At 44.1% G+C, this 11758-nt stretch overlaps 1 non-coding gene across 1 annotated transcript; it reads right to left on the reverse strand.

Annotated features, from left to right (window-relative positions):
- Window positions 1-247: 247 nt before the first annotated feature.
- LOC132421274 (U1 spliceosomal RNA) lies at window positions 248-411 on the reverse strand. The gene has a single exon (XR_009518555.1). It is a non-coding gene; the product is annotated as a U1 spliceosomal RNA (small nuclear RNA).
- Between the last annotated feature and the right edge of the window lie 11347 nt (window positions 412-11758).

Below are 11758 nucleotides of genomic sequence, written 5' to 3' on the forward strand. Positions count from 1 at the left end.
TTTAATTGACAAATGTAAAAATACACATACTCTTTGATCCAGAAATTCCACCTTTGGAAATGTATTCTACAGAAATGAGAGTGAATCTACAGGGATGTATGTGCATAAACATATGGTTAATGTAGAACTGTTTGTTGTAGCAAAAACTGAAACACTGTAAACGACAGTCTATCCATCAATAGTGAAATGAATAGATGTGCTAGGGTGTATCCATAATATGGAATATCGTGCAGCTTTTTATTTTATGTAGGTGAGAACGCGAACACAGTCCCCCACTACCACGAATTATGCGGTCGAGTTTCCCACATTTGGGGAAATCACGGGGGTCGGCAGATCCAGAGTGCAATGGCTAAGCCTCACTCTGGGAAAACCACCTTTGCAATCATGGTAACTCCCCTGCCAGGTAAGTATCATGCAGCTATTTTTATTTTTTACACTTTTTATTGAAGTAGAGTTGATTTACAGTGTTGTGTTAATTTCTGCTGTACAGCATAGTGATTCAGTTACACATATATACGCATTTTAAAAAAATATTTATTTAGTTGCCCCAGGTCTTAGTTGTGGCAGGCAGGCTCCTTGATTGTGCATGCAAACTCTTAGTTGTGGCATGCATGTGGGATCTAGTTCCCTGACCAGGGATCAAACCTGGGCCCCCTGCATTGGGAGCTCGGAGTCTTAACCACTGTGCCACCAGGGAAGCCCTTGCATACTTTTTTTTTAATATTCTTCTCCATTATGGTTTATCATAGGATACTGAATATAGTTCCCTGTGCTATACAGCTGCACCTTGTTGTCTATCCATTCCATATATAAAAGCTTACATCTGCTAACCCCAACCTACCACTTCATCCCTTCCCCAACTCCCTCCCCCTTGGCAACCAAAAGTCTGTTCTCTATGTCCGTGAGTCTGTTTCTGTTTTGTAGATAAGTTTATTTGTCTCATATTTTAGATTCCACATATACTATATCATATAGTATTTGTCTTTCCCTTTCTCTCTTCACTTATGATTATAATCTCCGGTTGCATCTATGTTGCTACAGATGGCATTATTGCATTCTTTTTTAGGGCTGAGTAATACTCCATTGTGTATATGTACCACACCTTCTTTATCCATTCATCTGTTGGTGGACGTCTAGGTTGCTTCCATGTCTTGACTACCGTAAATAGTGGCATGCAGCTTTTTAAGTGAATTAGGACAGCACGAATTAGAGTTATGTGCACTTACTGTGAAAACAGCAAGCTCTGGAGGGTCACTCATAGGATTGTTCTGTCTCTGAAAAAGAGAAAACAAAAAAGAAAGGAAAGAAAGGGGCTTCCCTGGTGGCACAGTGGTTGAGAGTCCGCCTGCCGATGCAGGGGACACGGGTTCGTGCCCCGGTCCGGGAAGATCCCACATGCCGCGGAGCGGCTGGGCCCGTGAGCCATGGCCGCTGAGCCTGCACGTCCGGAGCCTGTGCTCCGCAGCGGGAGAGGCCACAACAGTGAGAGGCCCGCGTACCGCAAAAAAAAAAAAAAAAGAAAAAAAAAAGAAAGGAAAGAAGGGAGGGTAGGAGCAAAAGAAGAGAGGGCAGGAGGGAAGGAGAGAGGGAGGGAGACACCTTGTTCTTATCCAAATCTTCTCCCCACCCCTCCTCATGCTTGCTGACAGAGCCCCAGTGTCATTTGCACATTGACCTGTATACGTCAGGGTCCACTCAGGGAAATAGACACCATGCTGGATATTCCGAGCAGAGGGAATGGAAAGCAAAGAGTGGAAGCAAAGTAACCAGAGGTTAGCAAATGTCCTCTACTCCCCAAGACTACAGGGACATAAGGAAGTGGGGGAGGAATCAGGCCCACCTGATGGGGGAGTGATGGCCCCATTGGGAGCTAGGACCATGGAGGAAGAAAGGAGAGAAGACATATTTCTTCGGATTATTACCTAGCAGGTGATTCATAACAATTAACATGATATTAATAATAATAATAATTTTAAAGTTAGTCCTATTTATTTATTTATTTATTTTATTTATTTTATTTTTTTTGTGGTACGCGGGCCTCTCACTGTTGTGGCCTCTCCCGTTGCGGAGCACAGGCTCCAGACGCGCAGGCTCAGCGGCCATGGCTCACGGGCCCAGCCGCTCTGCGGCATGTGGGACCTTCCCGGACCGGGGCACGAACCCGTGTCCGCTGCATCGGCAGGCGGACTCTCAACCACTGCGCCGCCAGGGACTATTTATTTTTCAATGGGTATTTCTAATGTTTTTTGTTCGTGGTTCCCATTTACTGACACCTATTCTGTGTCAAACACTCTCTTAGTTTTTTTACAAGCCTCGTTTAATTTAATCATCGCAACAAGTTAGAACAGTTGTTTCTTCATTTTATAGATAATGAAACCGAAACTCAAAGAGGTAGAACAGCTTGTCTAACATCACACACCCAATAAATAAAAGATCCAGAGGCTGAAGTGAATTCTACCCAATTCGCTAAATCTTCTGGCATTCCCCCCACAGCCCCTACTAACCTAGTTACGATAAATCTGAATTGAAACTCAATAGATCCAGGTCTTGTTCTGACACTTGCTGTAGTTGTTTTAAAACACACCCAAAATTCGCTGACCCTGCTCGCCTCCAGAGGCGGGGTCTCTGTGTCCATTGCTTGAGTCTGAATGGACCTGGGAGTGCTTCACCCAACAGAGTAACAGCAGAAGTGGTACCATGTGATTTCAGAGGCTGGGTCATAAAAAGGCCATTCCACTTCTGCCTTGTTCACTGAAATACTCACTTTTTAAGCCCTGGGCTGCTCTACAGGAAATCTATTTTGAGATCACGATGATGTGAGGGAGCCCAAGCCACACTGTGAGGCCAGGTATAGGTTGCTGAGCCCAGCCTTCCATCAACTCAGCCCAGGCACAAGATACATTCAGTGAAATGATTCTACCACCCAGCTGTTTGATTCTTCCCAGCAGAGGACCGATCCAACATTGTGGAGAAGAGAGGCATCTTCTCCAGTAAGTTCGACCCTAATTGCAGCCTTTTGAGCCAAATGAATGACTGCCTTGGTACACAGCAAGAGACAACCAGAATCCTTGGTGACTTGGGCAAGTCCTGGAACGGAGTAGGCTTACTTTTCTAGTGAGCGAAGAATGATATATGTAAATTTCAGTCCTGCCTGTCTATAATGCATACATGTAAAAACACCTGGCAAATTGCTCAGCACTTTTAAATGTAAGGTTTTCTCTCTTTTTTTTTTTTGGTACGCGGGCCTCTCAGTGTTGTGGCCTCTCCTGTTGCAGAGCACAGGCTCCGAACATGCAGGCTCAGCAGCCATGGCTCACAGGCCCAGCCGCTCTGCGGCATGTGGGATCCTCCCGGACCGGGGCACGAACCCGCGTCCCCTGCATTGGCAGGCGGACTCTCAACCACTGCGCCACCAGGGAAGCCCGGTTTTCTCCTTTTAAAATTAAAGTATAGTTGATTTACAATACTGTGTTAGTTTCAGGTGTATAGCAAAGTGATTGAGTTATACATATATGTATAGAGTCTTTTTTAAAAATTCTATTCCATTATAGGTTATTACAAGATATTGAATATAGTTCCCTACAATACAGCAAATCTTTGCTGTTCATCTATTTTATATATAGTAAAGTGCATCTGTCAATTCCCTACTCATTTCTTCCCCCCGCTTCCCCTTTGGTAACCGTAAGTTTGTTTTCTATGTCTGTGAGTCCGTTTCTGTTTTGTAATTAAGTTCATTGGTGCTATTTTTTTGATTCCACATATAAATGATATCATATGATATTTGTCTTTCTCAAATGTAAGGTTTTCTTGAAGACACTGCTGGAGAAAAATTATTTGCATTGTGACTCATAACATTGTCAAGGCAGAAAGAAAGGAGCCACAGAACCTCTGGGGACTCAACCGACAGTGAGATGAGAATGTCCCTTGGAAACTCACTTCTGCTATCTAATTTGGATTCCTGAGTCAAGGTGAGGGCCTGGAACAGAATGCCCTCTACAGAGCGCCAGAGACGTTGCGTTTCCTGGCCAAGTCTATCCCCCCGTTGTAGACAGTAATTTGGTGTCTGGCAAAAAGAGGGCACCTTGCATAGCAAGTGTGCAAATAAATTTCACCGGATAATTAGAATCATAAGTGGAAGTTAATAAGGAGGCATCCCACTTTCAAGCCCATCCTCTGTCTGTGTACTGGACTGGCATAGGTCAGCTTGGCAGAGCCTAGTATATCCATGAACAGAAGAGAAAAAAGCCAGGACAAGACCTGAGAGGGCCTCTACGAACCAGCTTCTTAGTGACAACTGCTGTGTTTTACTCCGCTTTCTTTGCTGATAAAAATAGTTAAACACTTCGTGAGGGTCTTAACTGCCTGCCAGGTCCTATAGCTGTGTCTAATAAACTAGGTGTTATTATTCCCTTTTAAGGAAAACTGAGGCCCAGGGCAAACTTGCTCAAGCCCATTTTCGAATAAGCAGCGGAGACAGCCTTGAGCCCATCTCTCTTGGTGGTCCCTTCACCTGTCACATGGCCCCTCTGCTTTCTTCTCTCTAAGAGGATGGTTTGTGATTCCCACTGCAGGGACTGGCTGAACCCAGGACGGTAACAGGCATCATTCTCTGTGCCACTCTGGTCACTTGATGGAGATGGTCTCAAAAAGGATTCCAAAAAGGAAAGTATCATGGTGTAACAATGGCTGTCCTGGGTGCTGTTTGGGGGCTGGGGGCAAAACTGCCACTTAGTTGGTCCCCTTCTCTAAATTTCTCATTTTGGACATGACCGCTAGCAAGGGGTGACTTTAAAGAAATAAGACCAGAGGAAGCCAGATTGCAGTCGAGTCAATGGAAGAACAGAATGTTGACAACACTTTCTAGAGCTTTGGCCATAAAAAAGAAGATAAAAAATAAGGCTGTAGCTGAAAGGGACATGAAGTTAGGAGAGTGATTTGTGGTTAGTTTCCAGAGGGGAAAGACCTGGGAATCGTGAAGCGCAGGAAACACCAGCTTTTAAACATGCGCGTGCAGCTCAGTGATTAATGGCAAACCACCTAGCATCGTTAAAAGACAAGGTCATTATCATGGGACAGAAACATGTTCATGGCAAACCTGGGATTAAATCCAATTTCAGTGCTTCGAGATTCCTTGGGCAATTTCGGATCCATTGGAATTCTTACGTTTAAAATATCTAAGTTGAGAGGTTTAGGAATGTGTTGGGTCTTGCCAGATTTAACCTATAAATGACTTCCTTTTATTTCTTTAGAAAGCAGTTCTTAGGAACACGTTACATATCAGTGTAAGTTTCCAAAAAAAAAAAAAAGAAGAAGAAGAAACACCTTTAGATAGATCTATTTAGACTAAAATGGAAGGCTCATTGTCATTATAAACAAACTTTTAATTGTTTGTTTAATTTATTTTATTGAAGTCTATAGTCAATTTACAATGTTGTGTTAGTTTCTGGTGTACAGCAAAGTGATTCAGTTATAGATAGATAGATAGATTCTTTTTCATATTCTTTTCCATTATAGTTTATCACAGGATATTGAATATAGTTCCCCGTGCTATACAGTAGGTCCTTGTTGTTTATCTATTCTATATATAGTAGTTTGCATCTGCTAATCCTAATCTCTCAATCCATCCCTCCCCAACTCTCCCACCCCTCTTGGTAACCACAAGTCTGCTCTCTGTGTCTGTGAGTCTGTTTCTGTTTCATAGATAAGTTCATTCCTGTAAATAGATTTTTAAAATTTGCATCAGGTCCAGGTAATACAGCCGGACAGAACATTCATCAGCGCCAAGCTTCCTTGTCCTAAGATTTTACAACTAGAATTGCCTTGCCCTAAGAATTTACAAATAGATGAGCCCATTCCACCCACAGCACAACTTGCCCTCCTCACTGGTTGGTCCTGAAGATCAAATGGGAGAATGAATTCAGAGCAGTCAGCCCGGTGCCAGGGCCACAGTGACCACTCAAAACCACTTATGATCAGGACCCTGACTCACTTCTGTCCAACAACTCCTCTGCCCCAGGCACAAGTATTTTATAAGGATTCTGTTGCCTAATCTCATTCAATGAATGAGTGAACAAAGCGGCGGACGGGAAGCTACACTTCAACCTTCCAGTCCCACAGGTCACAGCGAGCAGGCTTTGCAGGGGGATTGGTCACCCAGTCATTCAGTCACAGAATACTCCAGTGAGAACCTGGGGACTGAAGAAGGGTGCAGACACCTTCGTTCAAGAAAGTCTGCCTTCTCAGGACACCATTTTCTCTAATGCCATTTTCTCATTTTCTCCACAGTGTCCCTCTCAACTCTCCACTTCCCATATTCTTATTTAATTCTCTCCAAAATGGGCATAATCATTTCTGATTAAATTAGCTAAGAGGATTTTTGTGATAATCAAATGAAATAATAGCTATTAATATATGTTATAAACATATTGAAAATGTAAGAGTGAAAATCTGCTAAAATAAACAAGAGATAAAGCTTTGAGATATGGTAATGAGTCATTGTTACTTTCTCTTTTTACAGTTTTTGGTGTTTTACGAGTTTAACATAAAGAGTATATATTACTTCTATAATGAAAAGCAAAGACTGATTTAAAATTGGTGCACAATAAGATCCTACACACATATAAAACCAGTGTACACACAGGAAAAAAAGGTGGTATTAGACTTATATCCACAAAGATTTTAAACTACCTGTTTTCCTCAGGACAACCATGTGCAGCTGGTCAGGTTGTGCACTGCAAAAGGCTGAAGAGGTGAGTGGGGGCTGGAATTCAGCAGCTGCTCTGCTTGTAAACATTGCACCCCAGCCTGTGGTCAAGTCAGCTTAAAGGAGCACCTTTTTCTAATTTGCATAAAGTCTCCATAGATGTTCCAGTTGCCCTTTGACTACTCTTCGATTTTAGCACATTCCTTGCCCTGTTCTCCACTCAGGGGCTCATTGCACACTATTCAATGTGTGGGGAAAGGCACATGGCCACGAAATGTCAGAAAAAGAAGAGGAACAGCATTGTTAGAAGAGAATCATGACCACAGACCACATTTTCCCAGGTTGGGAGCACTGGTGTCAGATCAAGAAGCAGGTAAAGGGATTCCCAAGTGAATGCAGAGCAAAAGCGAAGGCAGGCCGGTGACAGTGAGGACAAGCATGACACGCATGGGGAACCACCAGCCCACTGGCAAGCCAGGAGACAGACACGAAAGGCTTATGAAACAGGAGGCTGGAACGGTGAGTTGGAGCCAGGCTGCGGGTATGGGCGCTGAGGCCAGGGCCAGGCCCAGTGGGTGAACAACATGGATTATAGCTTTAAGGATCAGGGAACCTCTCCAAACAAAAGGAAGGAGATGAGAAGAGGTGAGACTGTTCTTTCCAACAGGAGAGAATGTCAGCCCTCTGCCATTTTGCCTGGGGGTCAGACAGAACAAAAGGAAATGTTTCAACCACAGTTTATGGGATTTAGATATTCTAAAACATAAAATAATAAATTACAAGAGTAATAAAAAACTGTAAGAAATGGCAAAATAACGTCATGGCTTTATTTGACAAATTTTTTTTTCATTTTATTTTATTTATTTTTTAATAGATCTTTATTGGAGTATAATTGCTTCATAATACTGTGTTAGTTTCTGTTGCACAACAAAGCGAATCAGCCACATGCACACACATGTCCCCACGTCCCCTTGACAAATTGTTTTACCTGTGTCTTTCTCCTTCAGAGTTTAGGTGAGGAATGGAATGGACATTACATTAAGGAAGTTGCTTCCCTTCTCTGGCTTTCGTCTGAAAGTGGGAGATGGTTAAACTGATACTCTGATACCTGTGACTCTGAACAGAGGACAGAGGTGGGGGCCGAGCCATTTTCTGCAGTCCCATCCACTTCCACCAAAAGTCTGCATCCCTGGGCTTCCCTGGTGGCGCAGTGGTTGAGAGTCCGCCTGCCGATGCAGGGGACACGGGTTCGTGCCTCGGTCCGGAAAGATCCCACATGCCGCAGAGCGGCTGGGCCCGTGAGCCATGGCCGCTGAGCCTGCGCGTCCGGAGCCTGTGCGCCGCAGCGGGAGAGGCCACAACAGTGAGAGGCCCGCGTACCGCCAAAAAAAAAAAAAAAAGTCTGCATCTCTGAAGTTGCTGTGTCCTTCTACGCTCACAGTAACATGCAGACTTCTCTACACAGAGCTCCGATTTCAAGGGGAAGGAGGAAGGGAGGGGCCAACACAAAATGTTCAGCACAAAAATATGCCCTCTGATCTTTCACCTCTAACATGGATCATGGAAAACTGTATCAGTGGCATCCCCTCTGTGTGGGCATACCCGTGAGGATTCTTTGGTAACAGACACAAAAAGGACACTGGCTCTAATCCCCAAAAAGGAAGTACAGGGACCAGGTGTGGCTGTCACAGGAGAAGGAACAGACTCAAAGAAGAAAGGAACCAGGGTGAGTCTGAGGACCCCACAGCAGGAACTACATGACCATGCTGTCATTTGGAGGAATCCACTGCAGCCACTTTTGCCCCTGTCCTGGCTCACTGAGACCAAGATTCAAAGTTGAGAGAGGGAGAAAAAGAGAGAGAGAGAGATGAAATATCTAATTGGCTCACCTTGGGTCACAAATTCATACATGGAGGGAGGGGCAAGTGACAGTCCAACAAGACCCCAGACAATGGGTAAGGGCAGTTCTCCAAAAGGATATAGGGGTGCTGTTCCCAGGAGAAGAGAAAAGTAACTGACAGTCCCAATACTGACTACAAAACGCCTTGAGAGCTTAGGTCCCAAGTGTGGCTTTTGAGTTGAAGTCTCAAAGGCTGTCAGTTTCCATGAAATTACATTACAGCAGAGAAAAAGTTCAATGAGTTTACTTTGTGATGCAATAAAGAACTGTATTCGTCAATCCTTCTAGGAATGTCATAAAGAACCTACTCCAATGCCAGCACAAAAACCCAAGTTCAGAGAAGGTACCAGAAACATGCTCCCCAAAGACTCTAGGTTGAAGTAATGAAAATTAGACCAGCCCCCAGGACAAAAAATGAGGGACAAGAAAACCTTTGCTGAGATTTTTCAGGTGGAGAGGGAGAGGGCTCCCACTTCAGCTGGACCACATTCCCCAAAACACAGTTGTCAAAATTATCCAGGGGCACTTATTACCTAAGGGTAAGAAATTCAACCCTGATTTCATCTCTTAGTGACTCTGTGCATCTCTACCTTAATACTACAAAGTCTATATTTGGATTTAAAAAAAAAAAAAAAAAAACTAGGTTGGATGGGGAAAATAGGCAAGATATAAAATAGTTACTAATTTTAACACATTTTTTATAATGAAGGCGCTGCTTTGAAAATCTTCTGTTTCCACATATGTGGATGATTTAACTTGACTTACTAACTTCAGTAGAACTGAGAGATGTTTTTACTTCTGACACCTCCTAGGTTCTGCACATTACACAGCTCGGCTCACAGCTGTCACTGCGTGACCCCAGAAGGAGCCACCTTGAACGGATTTATTTCAAAAATTCTGGAAGGTGTGCACAGGGACTTTGCAGACACTGCTCCCCAGAACTTCTCATAAGGGCCAGGTCTCCGGTCGATACCTCAGCAGCTGAATGACATTCTTAAACACACAGCCTCTGACACCGAAATGTGAAAAGAAACAGACCCCGGCAGCTCTGTTTTTTATGTCAAAAATTTCTGGAAGTATCGAGAGAGCCCCCTGAATCTTCACTGGTCTAGCATTCCCTGAGGGGCTGCAACCAGATGACACTGGTGCTCTGTTGGCAAGAGTTGGAGAGAAAAAAGAATTAATTCCTGAAAATGAACTTACACCATCATTTGGATTTCTGTTCCTGCAAACTCCCCGGAAGGGGTGAGCAAAGGCAATCATGCCATCTCGTTTCTCATCACAAGTCCAGTGAAACAACCCCAAGTATTTTCCCGACTGGAAGAGTTTACAGTCAAGTCAAGAATGACATGCGTTTGATTGACACTCCTTTCCTCTGGAGCCAAACCCTGCACTCCTGTGATCGGCTCCTGGAACCTTCGAGTTCTGTCAGAATTCCCTGACCCTGAGGAAACTGCATCATTCCAAAGTCCAGGAATGTCCTTGACAGCTCTCTGCCGCCACCCCAGCCAGGGGTCCTCGGATCAGCACAAGCATCCCTTGGAAATGTTTGTCCTGGCAATGAGGGAAAACTAGCCAAACCTTGGGGTGACCACAGTGGGGTCCTCTTCAGCAGACTTCCTGCAGAGGACCTCGCACAGAATCTGACAATTTAGAGACACGAGGCACACCCTGGCAGTGAACCCCCGACCGTCCACTGTCCTGAAGCCCAGGTGATGGCTCTGCCTGAAACAGCCCAGAACTGGCAACTTTGGCCCCGAGGGCAGGAACTCTGTCTCCAGGACTAGGGCAACCTCTCGGATCAACTCTCTGAGATTCAGTGAAGGTATGAACATCTTAATCGAGTCATGCAAAAGCAAGTAAATCAACAGATAAAGGAATAGTGGACGAGGCGGCTATTTCTTTCTGCAGACTGTCTCTGATTCTTGTGTGCATTTCTTTCCGGAACTTTATTCCAAGCCCGGAGATTGCTGTCTATGTCACACTGTTGCCGTGAGAAGCCAGCCCTGCTCTCTGTGGCTGGGTGTTCGGAAGGAGGGATAGGATTTCACCCTCAGAAATCAAAGTGATCCATCAATCAAATTCAGCTGCCCCAGAAAAAACTTAGTATCTAAAGATCAAACGCTAACGCTCAAAGGCTAACGCTCAAAGGAGTTTGCAGAATTGCACGCACTGGGCTACCCCCTTAGAGTTAATATTTGTGTTACCCCTACCTTCTCGAGATGACTAACCATAAAACCCACGGGAAGGAAAGAGGGCTGTGGATTTGTTGCCACTGTTGCAAGGAAGAAAGAGCAGGTATTGAGAAGTCAGGGAAGTTTACACCAGGAAAGAAAGCGATGGGGCGTATAACAACTTTCTTTCAAGGACTGAAGAGCTGACAGAGAACGTGGATTAGGGGTCTCAAACGCAAAGGCTTGCCAGGGCTGGGTGTGTAAGCCTCCAAGTATAACGAAAACCATCGATGGAGGAGGCATGCTCATCCCAACAGGGCCACTGTGACCTGGCTCTGGGGCATTCACAGTTGCCAGAAATCCAACTGATGATATGAAATCTACAGTTTTTAAAAATATCAACGTATATACATTACTGTATATAAAATACATAATCAACAAGGACCTACTGTATAGCACGGGGAACTCTACTCAATATTCTGTAATAGCCTATATTGGGAAAGGAATCTGAAAGAGAATAGATGTATGTACATGTGTAACTGAATGATTTTGCTGTACACCTGAAACTAACACAACATTGTCAATCAACTATACCCCAATGTAAAATAAAATTAAAAAATAATTTTTTTAATAAAGAATATCAACAAATTCAACTTTTACAAATCTCATTGGCTGGGTCCCAATTGGGAAGGCAAGATAAAGCTGGTGGTTCCGAACTGAAACTCAGCTTTGATACCTTTAGAGGAGACTAATGCTGCATAACCCCAGAGGTCCACATGGGAGCAAAGGAGGCAGCCTCCAAACAGGCCCATTTGGGATGAATGTCAGGAAGCTTTTTCTCCCAGTGGAATTCTCTATCTCAGAAGGCGGGAGTCCACTTTGAAAATGGACAACCCATGGGGAACCCGCAGGCAGGCTCATAAAGGAACCGTAAAATCTCTTCTAATAAAGGCTAAAATTTTATTAAGTTCTTATTATGCA

Source organism: Delphinus delphis, chromosome 2 (assembly GCF_949987515.2).
Source record: "Delphinus delphis chromosome 2, mDelDel1.2, whole genome shotgun sequence".
Taxonomy (NCBI): Eukaryota; Metazoa; Chordata; class Mammalia; order Artiodactyla; family Delphinidae; genus Delphinus; species Delphinus delphis.